Genomic DNA, 12,973 nt, shown 5'->3' on the forward strand with positions numbered 1-12,973 from the left:
CATTTACAGGTGGGTTCATGAAGCCATGAGAAGTTAAGAGAAATTTATAAGTCTGAGTCACTGCATGAACTGAGGTGCAGAGATGAAACTGAGCTTGGCCCATTTGTCAGCTATGAGGTAACACTCCTGGCTTAGGGAGTGTGTGTTGATCAGCAGGTGGGTGGAGTGGGGACCACACAACTAGATGTAACTTACTGCCAAAGCCTGAAATTTCATATTCGCTGTTATGTCCAGAGGTGCTTATTACATTATTAAATACATACATGCAGGCATATACACATATTAGAAGAGAGCTATACATGGACCAGGCTTCCCAGGTGGCACTAGTGGTAGCCGCCTGCTAATGCAAGAAGCATAAGAGATGTGGGTTTGATCCCTGGGTGGGGAAGATCCCCTGGAGGAGGGCATGGCAACCCACTCCAGTATTCTTGCCTGGAGACTCCCATGGACAGAGGAGCGTGGCAGGTTAGAGTCCATGGAGTCACAGAGTTGGACATGATTGAAGTGACTTAGCACACATACATGTATACACGGACCAATCATAAAAACGCCATGAGCTAAGGATTAAGATGAAAACAATTCTGTGATCTTGAAGTCCTTTATGGGAACAACAACAACAACAACAAAAACAGAAATAAAAGCAAAAACACACCAAAGCTTCCATGAGCCTTGCTTTATATACCCATTAATAAATGAGAAAACGGAGTATAGCTCCTGTGGTAGAAAGTAATCCTCCTCAAACTGGTAATTTGCTCCCATTCATTTCCCTGATGAATTGCAAGCAGATGTGATGTAAGTTATTGCTGAATCAAGATGAGAAGTACTACTTTCTTGTGTGAAATTCCTGAGATCTAGGAGTCATTACGCTGGCATTAAGTAGCCTATGCCGACTAATACATTACATTATGAAAACCTTCACATCTTCCAAATTCCAGACTTACAAAATTGATATGATTCATATCACATAAAGGATTCATAGCTTTACCAAGAGAGTTAATGATGAAACGAGTCTGTAATGCATCGAGAAAATGAAACATTCAAACTGAATTGTCCTGATATGAGGCAGTTTTTGCATGACGCCCTTGGGGTAAATTTCTTACTCTGTTATGTTTTTGTTTGCTCACCTATAAAAGGGGGAATAAGATTAAATACTTTTATATCCTCCTAAGATGACTATGAGTCTCAAATGATAAAGGGTGTATAAAACTTTAAGTAATCTCCAAAATGTACAAGCAACACATGCAGCTCAATTCCAGAAAAAAGAACAACCCAATCAAAAAGGGGGCAAAAGACCTAAACAGACATTTCTCCAAAGAAGACATACAGATACGTAATAAACACATGAAAAGATGCTCAACATCACTCATTATTAGAGAAATGCCAATCAAAACCACAATGAGATACCATCTCACACTGGTCACATCAAAAACCACAAGCAATAAATGCTGGAGGGGGTGTGGAGAAAAGGGAACCTTCTTACATTGTTGGTAGGAATGCAAACTGGTACAGCCACTATGGAGAACAGTGTGGACATTGCTTTAAAAACTGGGAATAGAACTCCCTTATGACCCAGCAATCCCACTGCTGAGCATACACCCCGAAGAAACCAGAATTGAAAGAGGCACGTGTATCCCAACGTTCATTGCAACAGTATTTACAATAGCTTATAGGACATGGAAGCAACCTAGATGTCCATCAGCAGATGAATAAATAAGGAAGTTGTGGTACATTTACACAATGGAATATTACTCAGCTATAAAAAGGAACACATTTGAGTCCGTTCTAATGAGGTGGATGAACCTAGAGCCTATTATACAGAGTGAAGTAAGTCAGAAAGAGAAGGACAAATACTGCACATTAACGCATATATATGGAATTTAGAAAAATCGTTCTGACGGTCCTACATTCGTGGCAGCAAGGGAGACACAGATATAAAGATTTGGACTCATTGGAGAAGGCAAGACTGGATGATTTGAAAGAACAGCACTGAAACGTGTACATTACCGTATGTAAATAGGTGACCAGTGCAATTTCGATGAATGAAGCAGAGCACCCAAAGCCAGTGCTCTGGGACAACCCAGAGGGATGGGGCGGGGAGGGCAGTGGGAGGGAGCTTCAGGATGGAGGGGACACATGTGTACCCGCTGCGGATTCATGCTGATGTATAGCAAAAACCATCACAATATTGTAAAGCAATTATCCTCCAATTAAAATGAATTGGTTAAGAATTGCCAACAACAAAACTTTAACAAATAAAAGGTCTTTCTTGGATGACTTATTTTTTCTTTACAGAGGCTATTTCCTCAAGAATCAAGAGACCAGGTGCAAGACTTAATTGTTAGCACCCCCAACAACTGAAAATAAATAAAAGATCATTAAATATTAATGAATAACAAGATATTTAATCCGTACATAAAACTAATAAGAAACACAGAAATATATTTGCATGTAAGTGAATCAATTCATAGCAAATAGATGGGGAAACAGCGGAAACCATGACAGACTTTATTTTGCTGCTGCTGCTAAGTTGCGTCAGTCGTGTCCGACTCTGTGTGACCCCATAGACGGCAGCCCAACAGGCTCCTCTGTCCCTGGGATTCTCCAGGCAAAAATACTGGAGTGGGTTGCCATTTCCTTCTCCAATGCATGAAAGTAAAAAGTGAAAGTGAAGTCACTCAGTTGTGTCCGACTCTTAGCGACCCCATGGACCACAGCCTACCAGGCTCCTCCGTCCATGGGATTCTCCAGGCAAGAGTACTGGAGTGGATTGCCATTTCCTTTTCCAGACTTTATTTTGGGGGGCTCCAAAATCACTGCAGATGGTGACTGAAGCCTTGAAATTAAAAGATGCTTACTCCTTGGAAGAAAAGCTATGATCAACCTAGACAGCTTAAAAAGCAGAGACATTACTTTGCCAACAAAGGTCCGTCTAGTCAAAGCTACGGTTTTTCCAATAATCATGAATGGATGTGAGAGTTTGATTTCTAAAGAAAACTGAAAGCTGAAGAATTGATGCTTTTGAACTGTGGTGTTGGAGAAGACTCTTGAGAGTCCCTTGGACTCCAAGGAGAGCAAACCAGTCCATCCTAAAGGAGATCAGTCCTGAATATTCATTGGAAGGACTGATGCTGAAGCAGAAACTGCAATACTTTGGCCACCTGATGTAAAGAACTGACTCATTGGAAAAGACCCTGATGCTGGGAAAGATTGAAGGCAGAAGGAGAAGGGGACAACAGAGGTAAGATGATTGGATGGCATCACCGACTCAATGGACATGAGTTTGAGCAAGCTCTGGGAGTTGGTGATGGACAGGGAGGCCCTGCGTCCTGCAGTCCAGGGGGTCTCAAAGAGTCCGACACGACTCAGCGACTGAACTGACTGAAATTCTCAGTTTGACCACTAGATGGAAGCATTCTTCCAAATATTGTTCTACATTAGTACGCCTTCATCGGAGAAGGCAATGGCACCCTACTCCAGTACTCTTGCCTGGAAAATCCCATGGACAGAGGAGCCTGGTGGACTGCCGTCTGTGGGGTCGCACAGAGTCGGACACGACTAAGGCGACTTAGCAGCAGCAGCAGCAGCAGTACGTCTTCATACTATAAAGGGAGAAGGCAATGGTAACCCACTTCAGTACTCTTGCCTGGAAAATCTCATGGATGGAGGAGCCTGGTGGGCTGCAGTCCATGCGATTGCTAACAGTCGGACACAACTGAGCGACTTCACTTTCACGCATTGGAGAAGGAAATGGCAACCCACTCCAGTGTTCTTGCCTGGAGAACCCCAGGGACGACGGAGGCTGGTGGGCTGCCGTCTATGGGGTCACAGAGTGGGACACGACTGAAGCGACTTAGCAGCATACTATAAAGAATCCGCCTGCAATGCAGAAGACCAGGGTTGGATCTTTGGATAGGGAAGGTCCCCTGGAGGAGGGCCTGGCAACCCAGTCCAGTATTCCCTGGAGGGTCCCATGGACAGAGGAGCCTGGTGGGCTACAGTCCGTGGGGTTGCAAAGAGTCTGATGCAGTTGAGTGACTAACACTGGCAAGTCAATAGGTCTGTTAATGCAAATATAGTTACATTTCTCTAATGAGAAATAGAACTTCAGAGCATATCCTGCACTTAGAAAACATGTATAATATTATGTAATTGGATTATAATAGTGTAACACATATTTTAAAAAATGATTCTACCATCTTTTTGTAAATTTTGTTTGCTACTGTAAATAATTTAAAGATACCCAAGGAGTAAAATGGAGTAATGAGAAAGACATAATGAAAACCTATAAGTGGATGATCTACCCAACTCAGAGAATCACCTTCCCATTTTTAACACATTCTCAACCATGCCTTTATACATATTGTCCCTGGGCTTGGAATTTCTGCAAAATCCTAGCTTTTCCAGGTGCTAATTGCCCTCAGCTTTTTTCCTGACCTTCATCCTAAGGGCAAAAAAGACCCATTTCTCTCTACATGTCTTCCCTTCACCTGCACTCCGTGTGCTTATCTGCACTGTAGCACTCCCCTGTAGATGATTGTCCTTTAGACGACTCAGTGACTATCCAACAACAGAGTTGTAAAAGCCCAGAATTTCTTACATTGTTTTGTGAATGTGGAAATGTTCTTTAAAGCTGTTAATTTTATAACAACGTTGTAATATAAAAGGATGTATGTAACCTTATTTCAGAACTTGCTTGAACTCATTGTATGACTAATAACTAATGATATGAATAAAAACAGATAACCTGGAGTTAGGGAATTTGAACGGATCTGAACCACATATAGGAAATATACCCCTGACTCCTTGGCAACACTTTCAAGAAACTTTTATGAAATTACTGCTGCCACCCGCTGCTCAAGGAGATGGTCTTCTAGCCAATTTTAAAGAGCAAACGTCTAAATTTATTACCATGTTAGCTCCTGTGAGAAGTGAGTTAGCTTAATCTCCTTTGCGTACAGTGTTTGGATTTTTTGAAGGTTTATCTAATATCAGAATTACTGTCACATTATCTTCAAAGCTCACCTTCTGTAACTCCAGATCTGTTTTACTACATGTAATACATATGTTGTACTTAGTGGAGACTCTTTACTAAGCCAATAACGTTGCATCCCTAAATGATAAGATATCAGTAAGAACTGGATGATTATGCATTTTTCCAGTCTGGTATAAAACTCCTAATTTTGAATGAGCAATTTAAAATGGACATTTTAGCTTAGGTTACAGTTATCAGTTTATTGCATTTTGAAAAACCATGATTAAACTTCACCATGATTGATAGGAGAGAGTCTCTAAAGACAAGCAAGGGGAGTAGGATTAATTTATTTACAAAAAAAGAACCAGAAACTCATGGATTTAAGTGACCTGCTTACCACTATACAACTAATCAGACAGAGATTAGCTTGCAGTCCTGGTCTCCTGACCTCTGACCCCACATGTTCTCATAATCATCCAAATGTACTGACTGCAACCCAGAAACCCCAGTCAGATTTCTGTCACTTAAGTGCTATATAAACATTAGTACCTATAGAGTTTGGATTTTATTCTCCTTGGTTGAAAAAAAAATGAATATCACTACCTATCTCTTCTGTTTGACAAGATTACTGTAAAGTCCCTCCAACCTGGTAAGTCCTATTTGCAGTATTAATGTGATTTCTGAAAAATATGTGTAGTAATTGATCCTTTTGGCCTGGGAAGCCAAGATCATTAGTTATTGCAGTGGTGGCGGGGTGAGGAGGAGGGTATCTTTTAGGTTATACAGGCGTTTGCTTACGTCATAGATTATTGAAACCATAGAACTTGAAATCAGATAAAAGTAAAACTTAGTACTGCTCATCCATTTACCAGTAGTGTGACTTTTGGCCTTTAATTAATAATAACAAACCATCATGTGTGTCTATTTTAAGAGAATCTTTAAGCTAAACAACTGATAGATTAAATTTTTTTATTTTAATGTGCAGTTATGGAAGAAATTTTAATAGCAATAAAATAATCCTATTTTTGGAGAAAGCGATGGCATCCCACTCCAGTACTCTTGCCTGGAAAATCCCATGGACAGAGGAGCCTGGTAGGCTGTGGTCCATGGGGTCATGAAGAGTCGGACACGACTGATCGACTTCCCTTTCGGTTTTCACTTTCATGCATTGGAGAAGGAAATGGCAACCCACTCCAGTGTTCTTGCCTGGAGAATCCCAGGGATGGGAGAGCCTGGTGGGCTGGCGTCTATGGAGTCACGCAGAGTCAGACACGACTGACATGACTTAGCAGCAGCAATCCTATTTTAGCCTCAAAAAACTTTTTGGTCAAGCTTATATGAAGTTAGGTACTATAACCACACTGTGGCACCCTTTGCTTACTTATGACTTTTCAATTTACATTTTGTCAGTAAATTGTGCTGGTCAATGCAGTGCCATATTATTCCTGGGGAATTCATTGTCTTTTCTTACATATTCTTTAGTATTGTAATCATTTATCGCAAGGTTTCATAAAGATTAATACAGTAATCCCAGACCATTGAAAAGCAAAAAAAATATATATATATATATATATTATCTTAACATTGTAGCATCAAATTCTCAAAACGCTATAGGTTCTTGGTTTTGATTGTGTAACGCAATTGTGCACCCACACAAAACAACTTAGTAATGAAAGAACAGACTCAGTGACATTCCAACAAACTACTTGCTTGACCATCTGAGCCACCAGGGAAGTCACTTCATTAACACTCCCCACAAAACCTTGCATATCAAACAGAAGACTGCGGGGGGCGGGGGGGGGGGCAGCGTGAGGAACTCCGCCCATGGCAAAGGACAGGAGGAAGGAGGCTTGGCATACGCAAAGGCGTGATCAAGCCTCAGGAAACCCCCTGTTCCCGAGCATCTAAGCCCAAAACCAGAGTCTGTTTTATGCTCTCACCTACACCTCTGACTTTGCGGGGGGCTCTCCCCCATAACTGTTTCTCTCGGAGAAGGAGTAAACGTGCAGCTCCAAGTCAATAAAAATTCCTGGGTGTGACAAGAGTATTTCAGTTTACGGACTCCTCTGAAGGTTATCTAGCCCACCTGTATAGGTTCGTCCGGCCACATGTGATTGTTTACAGCTTCCCAACCTGAGAGGCACGAGATGTTTTAGACTTACTAAAGGCAAATTCTTTTGGGGAGTTGGAAATTATTAGTATAGTGGGTTGGTTAGGAATTATATTGGTGAAGGGTTTTTCATTTGTTGTGTCAATAATTGCTGCTAATTCCCTGCCCTGGGTGGGACAAGGATGTCTCAGGTCAAACCTCTCTGCTGACAGACTAGCTTGTGTGACAGGATTATCCATACTCCTGCCACTACGCACATGATTGTTTACTACCTCTTAACCATAAAGAGAGTTTTCGAGTATTTTGAGAGTCTTAATTAGCATAGGGCTTTTTCTTCTTGTTGAGTCAATGATTGCCGCCAGGCTTCCATATCCTTAGGCACCTGGGAATACATTAATCAATGTATTTGGAATATAGAAAAGGAAATATAGTAGTTTTTAAGGTTAGCAATACTAGACTTTTTGAGTTAATGGATTTTCTCTTTTGTAATAGATCACTGTGCTTTGTTATAAATCACTGTGTCCTTGCTATGTAAAAATGTAACTTTATCACTATCTTAAGACTAAATAGATCTTAAGGGGAACATTGGTGAAAGGATTTTCATTTGTTGGGCTGATGTTTGCTGCTAAATCTCCATATTCCCTGCCCTTATAATGAATATAACTAACATATAGGAGAAATAAGTATTAACCTTTAAGATTAATCATGTTAACCTTGGGTTAAATAAATTCCTTTCTTGATTGTAACTCACTACACCCTCACCCTATAAGAATGTAACTTTATTTGGAGGGTGGTGCCTGGTTTAACAAAAAACACCCTTGGAAGAAATAAGTTTTTGGTTATCAGAAAGAAAGGATCATAAAATGTCAGCAGGTCTCATGGCCAGATGATGTAAAATCCCTAAGACCTTTTTATGTGAAGCACCTGATTTTGATAAAGGTCAGGACTGCTGACCCCCGTGTGACTCTGTATTCATCCCTATATGTAACAAAAGGTATATAAACAAACCCAAAAATAAAGAAATCGGATCAGTTTCTGGAAAGACTGATTCCCCCATGTCATTTCTTTCTTGCTCCCTGTTTTTCTGGCTGAATTCCCATCTGGAGCATGGATGCTATTCCACGTAATCCAAGTTATTCAGCCTCTTTTTCTCCACTAATCTTCCTACTACACTATCCTTTTCTAATCTCTCTATATATCTGTAATTAAATATGTATTTTTCCAAGGACGCTGACGCTGTCCCCACCTTCGAATTCCCTGGATCCACCGGGGCTGGACCCCAGCAGACTTAGTTCCCAGGTGACTTCTTTCCCAGAGGTGTGTTGCCATAATGTGCTATAACTTGAGATGACTTATCAGGCAGAGAAACAAGATGGTAGCCTTCGCTGAGAGAAGATAAACCCAAGCAACAAATATTAACTGAGGATCTTATTATAGTTAAACCATTGGAATCCATTACATCCGGATGTGACCCACGTGTCCCCAACAATAAGATGTTCAAAATTTTTTCCCACCAGAGACTCTCCATGAATCATTTGGAAGAAGAATAGGCAGTGGTACTGGGAAAAATCACAAAAAATCTGGACAGGAAGACATACTGGCTTGCTAGAGGGTGAAGCAGCTAGAAGAATGACCTCCTTAGGAAATCTAACCAAGAGATACCCCGGTGGGGTAGAAAAGGTCAGTGTGTCCCAATTTGCTCTGTCAGGCACCCGAGAGATACTTCTCCAGTGGCTTCTATTGCATTAGGAACAATACCTGATGGCTAAAATCCACCGCATGACTGCGCTACTTTTTTAACCTCATTTCCTATGATTTTTTTTTTCTTCTCCTCCTGTAAATGTTCTCCTTCAGCCATACAGTCTGGAAACTTACCAGGTCCTCTCTGATATCAGGACCTTTGCTCATCCTTTTCTTTGACTGGATTTTTTCTCACTCAGATACTTGCTTAGTCTTCCCCACTTGAGGATACCATCACAGTGTGCAAAGTAGCAACTGTGGGCTACTGCCTGCTCCTCTTCGATTATTTTTCTCCATAGGACTCATCACCATTTGACATAATGTACTATATAGCGTGGACTTTCCAAGTGGCTCAGTGGTGAAGAATCTGCCTGCCAATGCAGGAGAAGCTGGAGATGCGGGTTTGATCCCTGGATCAGGAAGATCCCTCGGAGGAGGAAATGGCAACCTACTCCAGTATTCATGCCAGGATAATCTCATAGACAAAGGCTCCTGGTGGGACTACAGTCTATGGGGTCACAGAGTCGGGCATGACTGAGCATGCATACAGACACAGACGATACAGTGTAGACAGTATGTATTTGGTTGATTTTCAGTACGTTCCAAGATGGCAGCTTGCCTTGTCCCCTTTCATAACCTCAGTGACCAGAATAGTAAATATTTATGGATGGAATTGTTGTGATTATTTTGCTAAAAGTGTGGACAGTTTTTTCCTTCCCATTGTCATTGAAGGACCATGATGTATTAAAATGAATAAGTTTTGCACACAGACCATATATGCTAGACACAGTAGCAGGTGTACAATAACAGTGATCAAGACAAAGTCCCTTCGAAGACTTTGGGCAAATAAACAGTTAATTACATACAGAGTAATAAGATGATTCATTTCCAAGGTGCTCTAGGTGAACATAGTATGAGCACCTAGCCCAGGTCTAAAAAGTCAGAATATATATCCAAGAGGAGATGGCATCAAAGAGGGGCATGAAGGACAAGTAGAAGTTAGCCAAACAAAGAGAAGAGGGAAGAATATTACAAACGTGCAAAAGGCAAGTTGTGCCAAATGGAAATCACAGGAAAAAATGTCTTAAAATTATCTTTTGTTTTTCCTACTAACCAAGGATCTTGAGTTGCAAATATCTTAACAGACTCCCACTATGCATTTGAGTAGAATGTCTCCTCAATTTCCTGTTGCTTAAAAAGAGTCACTTCCTGGCCTAGGAGGAGAGTCAAATGTTGTGAACAACAGACCTGGATTTGGAATCTTGTTTACTTAACAGTTGAGTGTTTGAGCCAAGTGTTCTAAGCCTGAATTTCCAACTGTAAAACAAGAATGCCATTACCCACTGCATTAGGTGGCTGTGAGCATTCACTTGTTCAAGCCAAAGATCCCACTGGAGGCCAGAAACAAATTTAGAACCGAAGCTGCAGTTGCAAAGATGGGTAAGAACACTATCCTCTTGCAGTTATACCCAGTTTAAGTGTCTTTGCGGGCTAGGCGGAGAAGCAGACATTTAACAAATAAGTTTAAACGGAAGCAAGTGACGTAGAAACGCGAACATGAGGACAAGATGAAATAGAGAAGTGGAGTGGGGGTTATTTTGGGTCACGTGACCATGGATATTTTCTCAGAGGAAATATAATTTCACTGAAAACCTAAAGAGTAGGAAGAAGCAATTGCAGGAATTTGGGGGGGATGAAATTGTAAGCAGAATCAACAACCAGTATTAAGGCCTGGGGCTGAAATGACTTCAGGGTGTTTGAGGCAAAGAATGTAAAGTGTATATTGGATGGAGGCGATGGATGCCCCAGGCAGCTCATACCTAGGATGAGATATCAGGTCAGGAGGGCAGGTGAGGATTAGATTAGGATCTTCGTACCAGCTTTATGGAGGCATAACTGACAATTAAAATTGTAATATATTTAAAGGGTACAATGGCATGATTTGATATACATTGGGAAATGACTGCAAGCAAGTTAATTAACACATCTTTCATTTCACATACTAACCTTTTAATTTTTTTTTTGTTTGCTTGCTTTTTAAAACATCATATCTCTTCCCACTTCATTTTTTAAATGATTTTATTTATTTATGTATTTTTGGCTGTCCTGGGTCTTTGTTGCTGCACACAGGCTTTCTCTAGATGCAGCGAGCATGGGCTTCTCACTGTGACGATTTCTCTTGTTGCAGAGAAGGGATCTAGAGCACAGGGCTTTACTAGTTTTGGCTCCCAGGCTCTAGAGTGCAGGTTCAGTAGTTGTTGTACAGGGGCTTAGTTGCCAGGGGACAAGTGGGATCTTCCCGGACCGGGGATCAAACTGTTGTCTCCTGCATTGGCAGGCAGATTCTTTACCACTGAAGCCCTGTTTGCTTGTATTCAGTGAGAACACTTACAATCTACCCTGTTAGCAAATTTCAAGTACGCTATAATAGCCTCTAGTGACTATGCTGTACATTAGATACTCAGAATACTCATAAAAATTAATATTCTTAATTACAGTGTCAATTTCATCTAAATTTTTAGATGCCAGTAAGAGTTTATATTCCTTCTGCAAAAGATTCTTATTTGGTTTACTTACCAAAACATCAAGGGATTGCAATTAGTCATATTACCAGGAATTAAAGTCATGTTTGTAGATTCAGTCAATGATAAACACATCATAATTTCAACATCACTGACAGTGACGCCAAGACACCAGTGATTAGAAGATGTCAATTTTGAAGATGTTAAAATTTGAAAAAAGTGCACTTTATGAATGATGAAATATAGAAAGTGAAAAGATAATCTAACTTTTGAAACTGAACATTTCTTGAAAGTGAGGGTCGCTCAGCTGTGTCTGAATCTTTGCAACCCCATGGACTATACAGACCATGGAATTCTCCAGGCCAGAATACAGAAGTGGGTAGCATTTCCCTTCTCCAGGAGATCTTCCCAACCCAGGGATCAAACCCAGGTCTCCCACATTGCAGGTAGATTCTTTACCAGCTGAGCCACAAGGGAAGCCCAAGAATAGTGGAGTGGGTAGCTTATCCCTTCTCCAGCGGATCTTCCTGACCCAGGAATTGAACCCGGGTCTCCTGCATTGCAGGTGGATTCTTTAACAACTGAGCTATCAGGGATATAGGTATATAATTTACTTTTCTTAGAAAAATAAGTAGCTCCGAATTACAAAGCTACCAAGCGGCAGAAATTCAAACTCAAATCAGGGCTTCTGGCTCTTGAATCTTATATTTAAGTCTTTAAGCCATTTTTTGAGTTTATTTCTATATATGGTACGAGGGAAGGTTCTAATTTCTTTGATTTACATGAGACTATCCTGGTGTCCCAACACCATTTGTTGAAGAGACTGTCTTTTTTCCATGGTATATTCCTCCTTTGCTGAAGATTAATTGACCATATAGGCTGATGGGTTTATTTCTGGGCTCTTTCTTCTGTTTTTCTCATCTATACATTGGTTTTTTTCATGTCAGCTTTCTTTGGTTAGCACTTGTATATATTTTTATGTTAGAAATTTACTGAAAACTTTATCTTGATGTTTCAGGTGCATTTCTTTTAAATAGAGTATATCTTGAGTTTTTAAAAGTCTAGTTTCATAATTTTTTTTTTTTCCTGGAGAAGTTAGTCTATTCAAACTGGTTATGTTTATTGAGGTCTTAGGTTTTATTTCTTCCATTTATTTAGCGCATTCTATTTGCTTCTTTCTGTGTTTTTAAAATTCCTTTTTCTCCAATTTTGTTCTTTCCGCTAATTTGAGAGTTACACTTTTGTAATTTTATTCTTTTAATATTTGCTGATATAGTTAGCAAATTTCTAGAGTCAACTAATATTTTTCACCATCCTGTCAATCAATAAAAAGAACTTAAAATTCTGTATCCCAAATTATGCTTCTCTCAATTCATGACATTATTATCTAAAAATTTGTCCCACATATTAACCATTTTTATTATTGTTTTATATAGCCTACTTGTTCAATTTACTCGTTTAGCAGTTCTTTTTTTGGCTCATAATATGAGCAGAATATTTGACCTTCTTTGATCATTCTTCTTCATTCCTTCATCCTTTGAAGATTCTTAGTGGAGCATCTTTGTAGTAATCTTGTTCAGTTTTTATTTACCAATTTTTGGAAAACCTCTTTATTTCAGGCTTGAGATT

Source organism: Ovis aries, chromosome 12 (assembly GCF_016772045.2).
Source record: "Ovis aries strain OAR_USU_Benz2616 breed Rambouillet chromosome 12, ARS-UI_Ramb_v3.0, whole genome shotgun sequence".
NCBI classification, from domain to species: Eukaryota; Metazoa; Chordata; class Mammalia; order Artiodactyla; family Bovidae; genus Ovis; species Ovis aries.